Source organism: Phasianus colchicus, chromosome Z, assembly GCF_987193195.1.
Source record: "Phasianus colchicus chromosome Z, bPhaCol1.hap1.1, whole genome shotgun sequence".
In the NCBI taxonomy this organism is placed as follows: Eukaryota; Metazoa; Chordata; class Aves; order Galliformes; family Phasianidae; genus Phasianus; species Phasianus colchicus.
The window spans coordinates 48,972,913-48,988,705 of record NC_143476.1 but is presented as its reverse complement, the minus strand read 5'-3'; the positions used below and the strand labels follow the sequence as shown (position 1 = coordinate 48,988,705).

Genomic DNA, 15,793 nt, shown 5'->3' with positions numbered 1-15,793 from the left:
TCATAGAACTGTTGAATTATTTACTATACGCTAAGAACTCGTTCCTGATATTTCTACTTTGTTCTGTTGCATTAGTAGCCAAGTGTTGCTGTTATACTTTGGAAAATAGAGTTACAGTGGATAACTGAAGAGTAAGCCTGTTAGTACATACTGACAACTTCTCTTTCTTTACTTCAGTAGTAATTTTCTTCTCCTCTCTCAATTCATCTAAAAAAAAGAACTTTTTCTTCAATTTCCAATTATAGTATCTATCTGTGTACCTTATCAATTACTTACACAAAATACAATGCATAATGATATATTTCGTAAGATGATTAAATTTAGAGTGATATAACATGCTGTTTTGAGGCTTTTCATTTGTTGTCGTCCAGCTTTTCAGTAGGTATTAAGAAGAGAAGTAGCCATTTAATAATAGCACTTGTGCTAGCGTCTGTTATGATAACAGCTTTTAGAGATAGCTTAGATAAGGCAAACATGTAAAAATTACTTTTAATAATTGTTTTAGGATTTGTGGAATTTTAATTATGTCAGTTAAATGAGCATCTTAGTCAAACTGTTGAATAATGATCAGTGCAAACAAAATATTACAGATGAAGAGTAAAAGAAGTTTTAAATATCAGTGAAGAAAAATAAACAGAAAGGCTGGGAAGTCGCCATCAATACACTTGCAAAAAAAAATATTTGATGTAAAGGAGATGAAAATTTGAAAATGGGTAAAAATGTAACAATAGGAAGAAATTCCAGAAGACAGAGACTGAAGCTGATATTTTATCAGCTCAGCAACTGAACAGAAAAATACTCTTAACCCAACTAGTCTGTGTGAACTTTTTTAAAGAACAACTAAACTGAAGACAAAACATTTGTATCATAAATGAGAAACAAGTCAGAGGAGAGATGACAGAATTGAAGGTCAAATTCAGCTTGGATCATATGTTATATGTTAAATCATAAGGAGTTTTGCTAATGGCTCTCATTCAGAAAGAAAATACTGATGTTATAGTCACAATTTAGTATTCTGAAGCAAAATTATGAACAAAAGTTTTAGTGATTCAGTTATTGTTTCCTGAGTTATGAGCAATATGATGAAAAGAATTCATTTTGCAGTCTCTTAAAAAAGGAAAAGCTTAAGAAGCAATGAGAAGAATGATCAAAATGAAAATGACTATTGTGAGGACAGTTCTGTCTTATAGATGAGATTCAGTCGGAACACAGAGGGTCCAAACCTAAATGCATCAACGAAATTTTATACAAAACTCCATAATAAAAATATGAAGAGTTAGAAAATGTTGAGAATACATTTAGAATACATTCAGAATATCTCTGAAATTCATACCAATAAAAAATATATTTCTATGTTAAGTAGAATGTAGACAAATTGTTTCTTACTGTTCTTTGTTTTTTTGTTGTTGTTTTTTTTTTTTTTTTTTAAAAAAAAAGGATATCTAACAGTATCTACATGTTTTATGAAGCTGTGTGAATTTTGAATTGTTCTCATTGGAAAAAGTCTATTTTTTATAAAAATAATCGAATGTAATAACATCACAATATCACAATATTCAGGAAGTACTTTTGTTTTAAATGTATACTTTGGTGACAGAAATAATTAGAGCTGTTTTCTCATCCCACTCATTGGGTCTCAAGGGAGGTGAATCTTTCTATATCTCCTGAGTCGTGCCTCCCCTAAGTCAGCAAAGGGTCACTATTTCGATGGTGTCATCCAAGACTCGGACAAATAATGCACATCAATTTATTGAGAGCTTTGTTAACTACTAACAACAACTGCTTGGAGGTAAAATTATCTAATTGGTTAATTACCATTCATAAGTGTTACAGGTAAGATGATTTTAGGGAGTGGCTACTACAAAGAGTAAAAAAATAAAAGAACATAAAGAGAAAAGGTAGAAAACAGGAAAAGAGAGAAAGATGGGTGGATACATAAATACAACAAAGCAAGGCAGTTCATCACTCCTAGATCAGCAATGTCTTGGTTTCAAATGCTGAACTTCAGTAGAGATGGGTCAACACACAAATGTTATGTTGTTCAACTGATGATGACCAACAACAGTGCAAACTCTAAACATATAATTCAAAGTGGTCAAGTCAGCTCTTTTGGTGTGATAGCTTAATGGCTTTGGAATCTCAGCAGAAACAATTTTTTTTGCATCTTCCAGGTCTTGAAAATTTAAGTCAGCAGTTATGAGAAAGCAGGGATGATGACAACCCTTCACAGCATACAATGATATCACCTCCTAGTTTCCTGTATCAAGCTGGAGTTATTTGCTCACAGGCCAAGCTTTCAGTCAGTTAACACTCCTAAGCCCTTCTTTTTTAAGGAAACGACTTCAAAGAAATGCTTTCAAATGTAAAATTGTACACAAAGTGATGCTGATTGCCTCATGTTGTCATGCAAACTGACTTACATTTTATCCATGATGGATATTTTCGGTCAGGAAAAAGTCTATTACAGTGAGGGCGGTGAGGAACTTGGAAAAAGGTTCTCCAGCAATAAGGTTGATGCTCTATTCCTGCTAATTTTCATGACAAGACTGGATCAGGCCCTGGCCAACATGATCTAGCTATGCTTGTCCTTCTTCATTGCAGAGGAGTTGGACTAGATGACCCTCTCAGCTCTAAGGACTCTATGATTCTATGAACCTTCTCTTCACAAACTGATCACTTAATTTCTTGTTTTATTTAACTGATTTGTTTGTTATCACTGAAACTGTTCAGATTGGTTTTGTAGCTATTTATCACTGTGCTTCAGGTGAAGTTATATAACTAAAAAAAAAAAAGTCTTTGATTAATGGTAGAGGTGAATAACTGAATGTATCTCCATACGTTAAACCAAGATCATGTATACAAGGAAATAAAATAGCAATTAAATAGATTGAAATTTCTGACCATATTTTTAAATATTCTTAAATTTGTTTCTTGAATTTATATAAGAAGTATTAAGAATATGTATTTGTCTATGACAAGGAATACAAATATAAGAATATAGCAATATAGCAAGAGCAGAAGTCTGGTAAAAAACATTTGTAGTATGAGATCTCAAGGCCGAGGAAGATAACCTCTCACCAAAAGATTCATAAGATCTGAAGAATATTTGGTAGCAAGTCTTCATAACAATTACAGCATAACAACTGATGCCTATCATTACTTGCCTTTTTTATTTGATAATGTAATAAATCTACCACTGATGAAATATCTTTTGTTTCTTTTGAATAGCAGGTGTAAGAAATGTGTGTTCTGAATAACACGGACTTCCTGAATTCTTTGTATAACTTTGCAGAAGACATTCCTAGTAACACTGATTTTGGAAAAAGAAAGGGAAAGCAAAACAAAACAGATAATAGAACATAATTTTCATTCTCTCTTGAGTCTCCCCATGCAAGCGCATCTCCTGGAGCAACCCATTACACACATGAGGACACACATCTCTCAATCATTTTCTTGCCTTACAGCAAGTTGTTCTGTTGAAACCTTTTTTTTTTTTTTTTTTTTTTTAATTGAGGAAAAGCTAACTTTCAAAAAACAAAACAAAACAAACAAACAAACACATGCATTTTCATAACATGTAGGTGCACAACCAAGCACAGGCAATGGACATCTCAACATTATTATCAATCAGCAATGACAGAAAGATATAATAGCACACTCCTATGGTCATAGAAAAGAGAGAATACGCTTTACAGGAAAAATTTCTTATGTTCCCACAACACATATTAAAAGTAAAGTATTTAAAAAAAAGGGGGGGGGGACTGCAAATCATTTTGCACTTAATGGGAGAGTATGAGCACAAAGGAATAGAAAGCACTTAATGACAGAGTAAAATAATTTTCTGTACATATGTATCAACTATACTTGTATCACATAATTTTACAACTGACAATTTTAAGTACTGATAATAAATACTTCATGTCAAAAAAAAAAAAGGAAGAAAAAGGCAAAAATCAATTTTTGAAAGCTTCCTATAGATGTAGGTTATTACCTCATTCCATGGGGATTTCAGATTTTCATAAGATGATTTTGAAAAATGAAAGGGAAAGCAAAATAAGACAGATAATAGAACGAACATATTTTCATCTTCTCTTGGGTCTCTGGAACAACACTCACAATATAGGGAAAAAAAGAGCATTATTGTACTGATGATGAGGTTTGAGCAGTGTACAAAAAGAACTTCATTACATTAAATATTTGGCAGAGAAGGTCTGGACTCTGTTATGGCTCATGTCTTTCAAGTCCCTCTTTCTTCCCACAGATTTAAAAAAAAAAAAAAAAACAATAGAGAAGAGATCTCATCAAGCAGAAAATTAAATCTGAGCTGAAGCTTTAATATCTTTATCAATGACATTGATGACGGAATTGAGTGCACCCTCAGCAAGTTTGCTGACGACACCAAACTGAGTGGTGCAGTTGACATGGCTATTCAGAGTGATCTCAACAGGCTGGAAAGATGGACCCGTGTGAACCTAATGAGGTTCAACACAGCAAAGTGCAAGCTTTTGCACTTGGGCTGGAGGAATCTCAGGCATCCATACAAACTGGAAGGAGCGGTCCTTGAGAGCAGCTCTGCTGAGGGGGTCTTGATGGATGAAAAACTTAATATGAGCCAGTAATGTGCCCTTGCAGCTCAGAAGGCAAAAGATAGCCTGGTCTCCATCAGAAGAGGGGTGGCCAGCAGGGACAGGGAGGTGATTTTTCCCTTCTACTCTGCTTTTGTGAGGCCCCATCTGGAGTACTGCATCCAGGTCTGGAGCCTCCAGTACAAGAAAGACAGAGAGCTGTTGGAGAGGGTCCAGAGGAGGGCCACAAAGATGGTCAGGGGACTGGAGCACCTCCCCTATGAGGACAGGCTGAGGGAGCTGGGCTTGTTCAGCCTGGAGAAAAGAAGGCTGTGCGATGACCTCATTGCAGCCTTTCAGTACCTAAAGGAAGCCTATAAACAGGAGGGAAATCAACTCTTTGAAAGGGTAGATAACATCAGGACAAGGGGAAATGACTTTAAGTTGAAGGAGGGGAGATTTAGGTTGGGTGTCATGGGGAAATTCTTTACAGAGAGAGTGGTGAGGTGCTGGAACAGGCTGCCCAGAGAGGTTGTGGATACCCTGTCCCTGGAAGTGTTCAAGGCCAGATTGGATGGGACCCTGGGCAGCCTGGTCTAGTATTGAATGTGGAGGTTGGTGGCCCTGCATGTGGCAGGGGTTGGAGATTCATGATCTTTGAGGTCCCTTCCAACCCTGGCCATTCTGTGATTCTGTGATTCTGTTATTCCGTGAATGGGAACCCATGCAGATTCAGATTGCACACACACTCGCACAAGCATTGCTGAGACACAAAGGGTGGCTCTAGCCCCTCCCTTAATAAAATCATATAACAGAAAAACACAGTATCTGACTTCCCTGCTCTTCTCCATCTCTAGACTTGCTTTCTCATTTGAACTCCAGCAACCTATGTTCAAGGTGCTCTGAATATTGGATACGGTTTTACAGTATGTCATGGTTTCCACATAATTAGATTGACATCAGAACAGAATGGGTCATTATCTCTAGTACCTGTGTAAGCAGCCATATAAGAACGTGGTCTCTAAGGAAAGGAGACTATTCTCTAGCACTATTGGAAAGTTTGACCTTACAGTATAGACAGTCATAAAGAAGAATGACATATTAAACAGCACATTAAACTCTGTAGTCCCTACAACAAGCTGTTATCTCCTCTAATAGATGACCTTCTCCTGCATGTGATATGAAGGCTTTGCAACCCTTAAGGGTTCCTTTAGGACAGGAAGTGGAAGTCTGCCTACACTAAATTAGAGAATATTGACTCCTCATTCACTATCTACTGAAAGCATTTCTTGTTTTCTCTAGCTATCAACATTATGTTTACATGAAGTGTTTTCATGTCTGCATACAGCGAGCAGACACATGGATCAAAATTTTGACTGGAGGGACAAGACATAAGAAGGGATGAGATGGTTAAAGAAGCCTGTGTCAAGTAATGAGACAGAAAAGGAAAAATGCACAGAGAAATTGTAGCTAAAATTAGAGGACCATAAAAGAGAGAAATTTATGGATAGGATGAGTGTCTACAGCTGTTAAGAACAGAGGCTGTGGGCAATAAATGCAAATACAGACCCTCCTTGAGTCCTCTGTAAAGAACTCCAGCTGGGCTGCAAACAGAGGAAGCAGTATAGTGGGATGCATGCAGTCAGGCTGTGTATCTTTGAAGAAGAAGACACAAGAAGTGAAAATTTTGACAAATCTTTTATTTGATTACTGGAACATGAAAGCATTATGGATTGCAGCTACAGTTTGAAATCACTGTGACAGAATTAGTCCTGAACCAGACGGATGTAGCTGGCTTCATGCACTTCTCTGCTTTTTGCTACCTTGTTCTCCATCCAGTATCCACCCTTGTAGAGTCTACTTAACCTGCAAGAATTTTTTTCAGGAATTTTTTTCAGGAATTTACCCAGTCTAAAGAACTCAAGTAAAATAACCTCAATGCAGTTGCAGAGAAATTTAATGAAAGTAGTTATTTAAAACTCTTATTTTTATATGTTGCTTTTTTTCTTTTCAAAATAACATTTTATTTTTTTTCTATAACGTCCAAGTATATTATAATACCAAAAAATCTACATCTACATATAGATATCTAATTACCAAGAGCAAATAACTACTTAAATTTCTTGTTGCTAAACGAAGCAGACTCAAGACAGTGTCTTGAGTATCTCACCATAAAGTATCTTTTCCTGGCCTCAAATTATTATTGTAGCTTTTTCCTGAATCTTCTAATTTGTTATCATTCTCTTTAAAGACTGTATAATTTTTCAGTAAGGACCTAATTATATATATATATATATTTGTCTTTACTCCTAATCAATATTATTTTGTCTATATTTCAGCACTGTTTCTTATGGAAAGAGTGCACAACTGAAAACTAGCTGCTGACCTGAGGTGAATAGTACTTTTACTTCTTCAAATAACACTGGTTTCCAGTTTTGCTTTTTAATTTGTTTGATTTATTTGAGTTTAGTTTTGTTTGATTTGGTCTGGTTCATTTCTTGGGAATATATTTTTTAAGCTTACTATTTCAAGAATTGTAGTAAAAATAGAAGGAAAAATGAAGCAGAAGACATAAAGTCTTAGTTGACATGTATCTTCTTAACACAGTCTCACTGAAATGAATAGATTATCCTTTTATAATATAAACATTTAAGTCTTCTCTTAGAAGATAGACTAAAAATGTAAATCATTGCCTTGACATTTCGCAGATTCTATTTGCTTACCTTATCAAAGTGCAGTACTCATCCCTGATGCACTGCATTGATAACAAAAATATCTGTGCAAGAAGAGGCCATTATCCTTCAAAACTACTTTCTTTTTTTCTATATCACTGAAGAAAGAAGAATTAAATATCATTATTAAATATTGCAAAGGAACAGAGAGAGCAAAACAGAATTCTCAGTGAGCAGCAGCACATGCCTGGGAAAGTATCATTTAGCTAATTTTTTGTGCAAAGACAAATAAATTGGAGTTTTTTGCTATATATCATGAATGTCAAAAAGATTAAAAACTTGATTTAACCCATGGCCTTGAGAAGAAAAGAATCTCATTTTTAATTTCTTGCCTGGTATTTCTATGTTCTTATGTTTTGCCTTTGGGTTCTGAGTAGCAAGAGAGATTTGTCTACCTATGTGTCAGCTCTGAACAAGCATTGATGTGTAAAGATTGAGAAAACTGAGACCAGAGAGCACACAAAAATCTCAGGTTTGTTTCTTCTTTTTCATTCCTCCATGGCTTTTCCCAAAAGAATGGGATGCAGTATCTTCGTATAAATCAAAAGAGAATATGCAAGATGAGTCGTAATGTTGTTTGCAATTTCAGTTCTATGTCTAATAAGAAACAAATTAGTTTTTTCTTACTGTTTCACATTCCTGTGCCTTGCTGGGACACTTTTTATAACATGTGCTATTGTTTAAAGGAACCCATGACTGGAAAAGACTTCTACTGCTCCTAAATAAGATAGACTATAGGATGTAAACACTAGGAGTATTGAATGTATTCATACTACTGAATAAATTTCTGATTCTTCATGTAGATACTTAATCTTTTTAGCTAACTAAAAAGTAAGAATATTCGAAATGCCAATGCAGAAAACCTTCAGAATCATTCATGTTTCACAAACGGACACAAATAATCTGACTGAGAGGTGTGAAAATATGATTCACCACGTAAGTAAAGATTCAGATATACTTGAGTTACCCTTTCAGATTCTATTTCATATTAATAGCATTTCATTTTGTGAGATTCACAACATTTGCCCAACACCAACTATCTTGAAAGCCCTGTGTAATTTAATCTTTTTCATGGAAATTCTTTAAAATGTAGTGAAAGTATTTATGAAGATAACTACACACACAAAACATGTATGTACTATATGAAACTTAAGAACACAGTAATTTGTAGTTCTTTCTCTAATGGTTATATACGTTTCTAGAATGTTCTAATCAATGATCAAGAATAATTTAATAATGTTGATTTATATTATATAAGTATAAATAAACCTTCACAAAAATGTAAAAGAAAATATTATTAATTATAATATAATAACTAATAACAAGACTAAGAAGATAAGAATAGGATTCTAGTGTCCATCTTGTGTTAAAAAGATCACTTTTTATAATATTTTATTCCTTTGGAAAACATAACAATTCATGAAAAAAAGAGTGAGATATGTGAGCAAGTATTGAGAACTAAACAAAATTAAAAAAGAAAAAAGATGTAATCCTATGACAAACATAGTAATTTTCAAATAGTTATGCACAATCGTAACTAAAAGATAAAGATAATATAAAGCTAGAATATTCAAAATTGTTTCATATTTCTCAAGTAGCCTAAAAATACAATTAAATGAACAAAAATAATTTCTTTAAAGAAGAAAAAATTTCTTCATTATATTGATTCTACAATGAAAATTTTAACTGTGAAGGAAGGCTACTGAAGAAGAACTTATTGCAGTATAGCTATATGATACCAAATAACAATTATGTGACAAGTCCAGAATGCTCAGGAGCTCACCATAGAGTATTAATTTATCAGACGTTTGATATATTCAACAACTAGTGTTCAAAAAATACTCAAATTAGATCATCTTCCTCCTTATACTAAGAAATTACCTATTTTGAATAGTTTTAAGAATAGCATTTATATTTTTGTCACAGAGTTAACTAGATCAATCTATGCCTGTTACAGGGGGGCAGTAGGCCCCTGGGCTGCCCTCGGCCTCACACAATGGGAAGGGAAAGGAAAAAGGGGCGGGGAGATGGGAATTGGGCTCAAGGATGAAAAAAAAAAAAAAAAAAAAAGAAAAAAAAAAGAAAGAAAGAAAAAAAAAACAGCGGCAACAATCTATAACAATCTATGGAGGAAAACTTATTTTACTAACTATGATATTGGATTAATAAATTAATTAAAATAGAAGAGTTCCCGAGACCGAGACAAACCTGATAAGCTTGGTACAGCTAGGAAGTCACCCTCCAACAACACGTGCAAGGCAGGAAGATACCGCCCAACCCAAAAGGGCCAGATCCCATGACTTCCATGATGTACAGGGACAGGTACCTGGAATTGGAGCATTAACACTTTAATGATGTTACACGATGTTATCATGTGGAATACTGAAAACGAAAAATCACAAAACCATGACAATTTTACATGTTAAAAGGCTGTAGACAATAGCTATACTTAACTGAAAACTGTTTTCCCTGAAATAATTTGAAAGAGAACAAAAAAAGACACTATACTACTGTATAGCCAATACTATGTTGTAAAGACAGAGAACCTGAGAGGCAGAAGATATTTTATCCTGTTATCATTGCATCTTGCAAGGCAAAGCAAGCTGAGATGAAGACAGAAAACAGGGTATTGCTTCATGAGTAGTGTAGGAGGGGTTGCTAGCAACAGTACCACATCTGAGAATTAACCACAAATTTTAGAATTAAATTTGCAAAGAAATACATAACACTTAAGTTATCTATATTAAGTTATAACCTGATGTTCTTGGTATTCTACTTCAGTATGCTACTTTTTTACATATGTCAGGGAAAATAGTGGATTGGTTCAATTGGACAGGAATTCTGCCATTGATTTCAATTAAGCTTTTACATGTTTTCATATTTCAAGGTGAAAAATGCAATCCCATTTATGTAAAGGAGTAGGAACAAACAGTTTTTGAATAGACCATTACTGGCTGGAGTGATCTTCATCACCAGGGAAATTCTACAAAAAAATGAAAAGTAACTGTAATATGCAAGGAAAGCATCACAAAGTTCAAAGAAAATTAAGAAATCTCCACTGTTTAGCCAGAAAGATAATATAATGAACTGAATCTGGAAGAAGAAATGCAGATCTGCATCCATAAACTACAGATATATGGGTAATATATTTCTTGAAAATTAATAAGAAAGCTGAAAAAGATTATTTAATTATTTTTAAATTAATTAAGCGTAATCACAATCAAATTAAATTAATTAAAATATTAATTAATTAATTATGAATTATGAAAATTATAATTCACTTTAAAATATAAAAAACAAAGATTAATTTGTAAACTATTATTATTATTATTATTATTATTATTATTATTATTATTATTATTATTATAAATAATAGAATTTGTTCTTAGACTACTTAGCTAAAAATAAATAATTTCCTGCCATGTACATGTTCTTTCTATAAACATTAGGAATCCTTGGTTTGGGATAATAATACAATATAAATTCAATATTAATGTGCAAGATTCCTTGCTTACCACAGCAGAAAATTCATGCCTGTAATCATAACATCTGAAATGAAAACATAACCAAGCAAATTTTTAAAATATCCAAAGAAAAATAAAATTAATATTATTTCATTACCTTGCAGGATTTTGTGAGAAGCAATCCCTGATACTTTAAACATCTGATTTTACCAGTATTTACAACTGAGATTGAGCTATCATTTTGCTTTCCATGTAATTCCTATTTTTGATAAGTTATTAGAGAAATTAGATTAGTATAGTAAACCATCATCATGCAAATTATTTCTTCAATGTCAATCTTTTGTTAATTGTGAAGTAATTCAAGAAATGTAGCATGTACTTCAACAGACGTGTCAACGGTTTACATGCTCGTTTGGCCCAGTTCCATGACTAGCAGGGCACAGGGATCCGCAGATCCACACCTCTGGAAAAGGGAAAAAGGAGACCCAAAATAATTGAAAAGCAGCAACGATCTGAGGTGAAACAAACTAATTTACTAAATACAGTAACAACAAAATATAATGAGAGAGAGAGAGTGCGTCCGAAAGGTGGATAGGCCTCACCACAACACTGAGGTGAGAAGTGCAGTCCAGTTGAGCCGATGAAGAAAAGCAGACGGAGAAGAGCAGACGGAGAAGCACAGGCAAAGAGCAGGCAAGGAAGAGAACATCAAGTGACCTTGCCGGGAGTTACATCTCCTTCCTGACTGCAAAGCCCCCTGGGGAATGTAGTTGTTCTTCTCCTCCAGACAGGCACCCGGAACTTGAGCATCCACAGTCAAACCCCCAGTGCATTACATGATGTTATGATGTGGAATACTGATAACCAAAAATCATAAAGCCATGACAAGAAGGATCCTGGCAAAAAGTAGGACATTCCGCCCCTTATTGCACATCACTACATCATGCTTAATAGATATACAAACAAATAATATCTAACATGCATTAGACATATAGACACATATATACATACATATCTACATTAAATTACGGTCTGCACTTCAGCAACATCAGATTTTCCCTTGTGGTACACATTGAACATCCTCATCTTTCTGCATTACCCACCAAGTGGATCCAGGTCCCTGAGCAAAAGAAGTTTAGTGGAGAGGTTTGCCTTTTCCAGAAACAGAAATACAATAAACAATAAACTAAAAATAAAAATAATTAAAAAAAAGAGTTCTACTTTCCAGTTTCTGCAAGCATGAACTTATGAGGATGGTCACATTAAGCAAAAAGTCACTTCTGATCAGCACTTCCCAGTCTTGCAACCAGATGTTTCACAGAAACAATGCAGGTGACACTCTGCTTGTGGGCTTTTTTTTTTTTTTTTTTTTTTTTTGGCCATTTGGGGATTCACACACATACAAAAACAAGTGTGAATGTAACTTTTTTTTCAGAGAGTACACAATATATGGAACGATTCCACTGAGAGATGAATCCCATTAAAATTAAATTTTAGGACTCTTCCAGAATCCTACTGGTTAGAACACTAAGTAATTGATCTTGCAGATGATTTTATTCTTCATTCCTAATTGAGGTTCATGAGTTTCATGAATTTCAAATCTAATATCTAAAATGAAGGAGTAATTTAATAAAGCAAGCAGAGATTACCTCCATTATCATCCAGTAGGTCAGAGCAACTGTATGACAAGGATGAGTAAATAACAATGAAGAAATTGGCATCTTTATATATTTCAAGCTATTATAAGCTAGTCAGCCACCGGAAATATAAAAAATAAATACCATGCAATACTTGTAATGCCACTATAAATATGTTTCTTCACTTTCACTTCATTGTACTTTCATGATAGTTAAAATAATAGAGATTTTTAAATTACACATTAGGCTGAAGCAGACCTTCAGTGAGCTTTTTCAGCATTAATTAGGTTTTATTAATTCAACATTTGTAATGTCTCGTTAATGAAAATGTAATGGACAAAGTGGATTTCATGGTAAGCTTTCTAGGCTTACATTCCAGGCTGCAATATTTAAACATCTACTGTATGTAAATAGATCCTAGTCTGGACTATTCAACCAGATGGTGAATATGACAGTGAATTATCTAGAGTATGCAGTGATTAGTACTGAAGTCGCTGAAGATGAAAACAGTGGCTTCATATCCTCTTTATGCTTCTTAAAAAAAACATAATAGAAAGCAACAAGCATTCTCACTGAGACAGTGTCCCAGTGTTTTCCAAGGTCTTTGTATTAACATTGTGATCAGCTGCTTGCATCTATTGCAACAAAAATATTTTTTCTCTTTTACAAACCAATATTATGACCCTCTTTCTTCTTAATTGCAATACTGTTGGCCCAGATTAAAAATTCCTCAGAATCGTGGTATGCCAAAATACAAGAAGGCTTCTCCAAACCTTGTTATCAAAATAGCATGTCCCATTCTTCACACACAGTACATGGGTAAGGCTACTGTGCAATATAAAGTGTCAGTGTTTTACGAACTGGTTAGGCCCAGTTCCGTGGCTAGAAGGTTGGAGGGATCTGCAGGTCCACACCCCCAGAAAGGGGAAACAGGGGATGCTCAATAATTAAAAACAGCAGCAATTATCAGAGGAGAAACAAACTAATTTACTAAATATGGCATCAGAATGCAAGATAACACACTATAATACAATATAATTAGAATTGAAGCTAATAAATTAAGTATAAATGTCTGAAAGTTGGAAAGGCCTCACCATGACACTGAGGTGCAGTCGGGATGAGCAGCAGGGAGGAGAGCCAAAAGAAGAAAGGGACATCAGGTGACCTTGCCAGGGTCTTTATCTCCTCTCTGAACACAAAGTCCTTTGGGGTATGTAGTTCTTCTTTTCTTCTGGGCAGGTGCCCAGAAGTGGAGCATTAACTCTTTATGGAGCACCACATGATGTTACGATGTGGAATACCGATAACCGGAAATCATAAAACCATAGCAAACAGATTGCCTGGGAGTGTTTTTGAATACTCAGGCTAGAATCCTAGATATGCGCTGACCTTCTTTCATCCATTATTGCAGCCAGTTGCTGAACACCATCAGAGCCCCCTGTGTTTGACCGATTTAATAATTCCAGAAAATGCCTTATTTTTACATTAGTAGGCAAGACAAGTTACACTGGGTAGGTCTCTTTCAGACAGCTTTGTACTCTTGGCTAGGGAGTAGTTAAAAAGTGCTATCAGAAAGAAAAGGATGGCCTTTTGCACTGGGGCACATATTCAATTCTCACTTCCAAAACTGTATTATACAGAGATTATGACGAACAGTGAGAGAGAGATCATCTCAGTCTTGTATGGATTTCTGGGTTAATGTTATTTTCAGTTAAGGAATTCTGTATATTCATTCTATATATTTTTTTAACAGGTCACTAGTGCAAGAGGGTTTTTCTTTGCCCCCAGGGTGCACTACTCATTCTTACAGTGTTGGAGGTTAATAAGACAAGATATCAGACGTAGCAGATACAGTTTTCCAAGAAGATATCTAGTCACTCCAAAATCCTTTTTGAGTGACTGCTGCTGCAAAAGTCATTTTCTATCATGAGTTTCCCAGATTATTTTGGGCTTTGATAGGAGGAAGTTACTATTAGAATGTTGACAATGAAATAAATGTGTCTAGTTCATAATATACAGTGCATAACAATGCCTGAAAAACTCAGTGATAGAATCAGTTACTTCAGCAGAATACTAGAACATATGTACTAGAGTATATATTTAGAATATATATTTAGAATATATATATAATTTAGAATTATATATAGAAAGATTAACACCATTAAGAACAGTCTTGCTCTGTGCCATCCAGTTTTGGTTGATTGGCTCATTTTCTCATGCTGACTTGCTATGGGTAGTTCATCTCTGTTGAGCCTCTGTTTACGGTCCATTTGTCCTGGGATGTTTAGGTTAGATATAAAAAAAAAAACTTGTCCACAGAAGGAGTTATTAAGCACTGGAACAAGTTCCCCAGGGAGGTGATTGAGTCACCATCCTTGAATCTGGACGTGGTGCTCATGCATATGATTTAGCAGTGGGTTGTTAGAGTTAGGTTGAGGTTGGATCTTGAAGGTCTTTTCCAACCTGAGCCATGGCAACCATGATTCCATGGTTCTATGAAAGAGATTTTTAAGACTTTTGCTAATGTATCAAATGGCACCAGTACTAAGAATAACCTTTTTGTGTCTTTGTGACAGTATACATATTTGTTTTGAACGGAAAAGGACTGCTCCGAAAGTAATACCTCCTATTTTATGATGTTGGCCCATAACATCAGAGACAGACAGTGGTGGCATGGCAGTAGAAGCTGAACCTTCCTGTCCATATTCTGTTACATTTTGTTACCATATGACAAATGGCAGCAGAGGTGCAGTCTGGCAAAATAATGTGTGAAATGTGTGATATGGAGGTATTTGAATTCCTCCATGTGGAAAAAATGGCATCCACTGACACTCATCAATGCTTGTTGAATGCGTATGGAGACAAAACTGTGGCTGTGAGCACAGTGGGTGGTGTATTTCAGCAGTGGTGACAGCAAAAGCAGGTCAGCTGCGCAGAATAAGATAATCATATGACCACAGACTGTCTTGGGCTGGAAGCGATCTTAACGACCATGAAGTTTCATCCCCCCTCCCTCAGGCAAGGCTGTTAACCACTAGTTCAAATACTATCAACATGAGGGAATATATACATATGTATTTTTCCACAGCTAGATAATGGTAAGACAAGCTAGAAAGGAGAAAGGCTTTAAACTAAAGGAAGGAAGAGGTAGATTAGATGTCAAGGGAAGTCTTTTTATTGAGAAAATGGTGATGTGCTGGAACAGGTTGACCTGAGAGGTTGTGAATGCCCAATCCCTGCAAGTGTTTAAGGCCCTGTTAGTCTGGTCCCAGGGCAGTCTGATCGAATACTTGAGCTAACAGCTGGCTGTCTTGTCTTTGGGAGAGGGGCTGAAACGTGGTCCTCAAGGTTCCTTCCAACCCAGGCCATTCTGTGATTCTAGGCTTTCCAAGACA

General features: G+C 35.2%; 1 long non-coding RNA gene across 1 annotated transcript; it reads right to left on the bottom strand.

The window, feature by feature from the left end:
* Positions 1-6,334: 6,334 nt before the first annotated feature.
* LOC149912963 (uncharacterized) lies at positions 6,335-11,872 on the bottom strand. Its single transcript, XR_016461928.1, has 4 exons — positions 11,773-11,872; positions 9,506-9,623; positions 7,289-7,395; positions 6,335-6,431 (listed from the first exon to the last, which is right to left on the bottom strand). It is a non-coding gene; the product is annotated as an uncharacterized LOC149912963 (long non-coding RNA).
* Between the last annotated feature and the right edge of the window lie 3,921 nt (positions 11,873-15,793).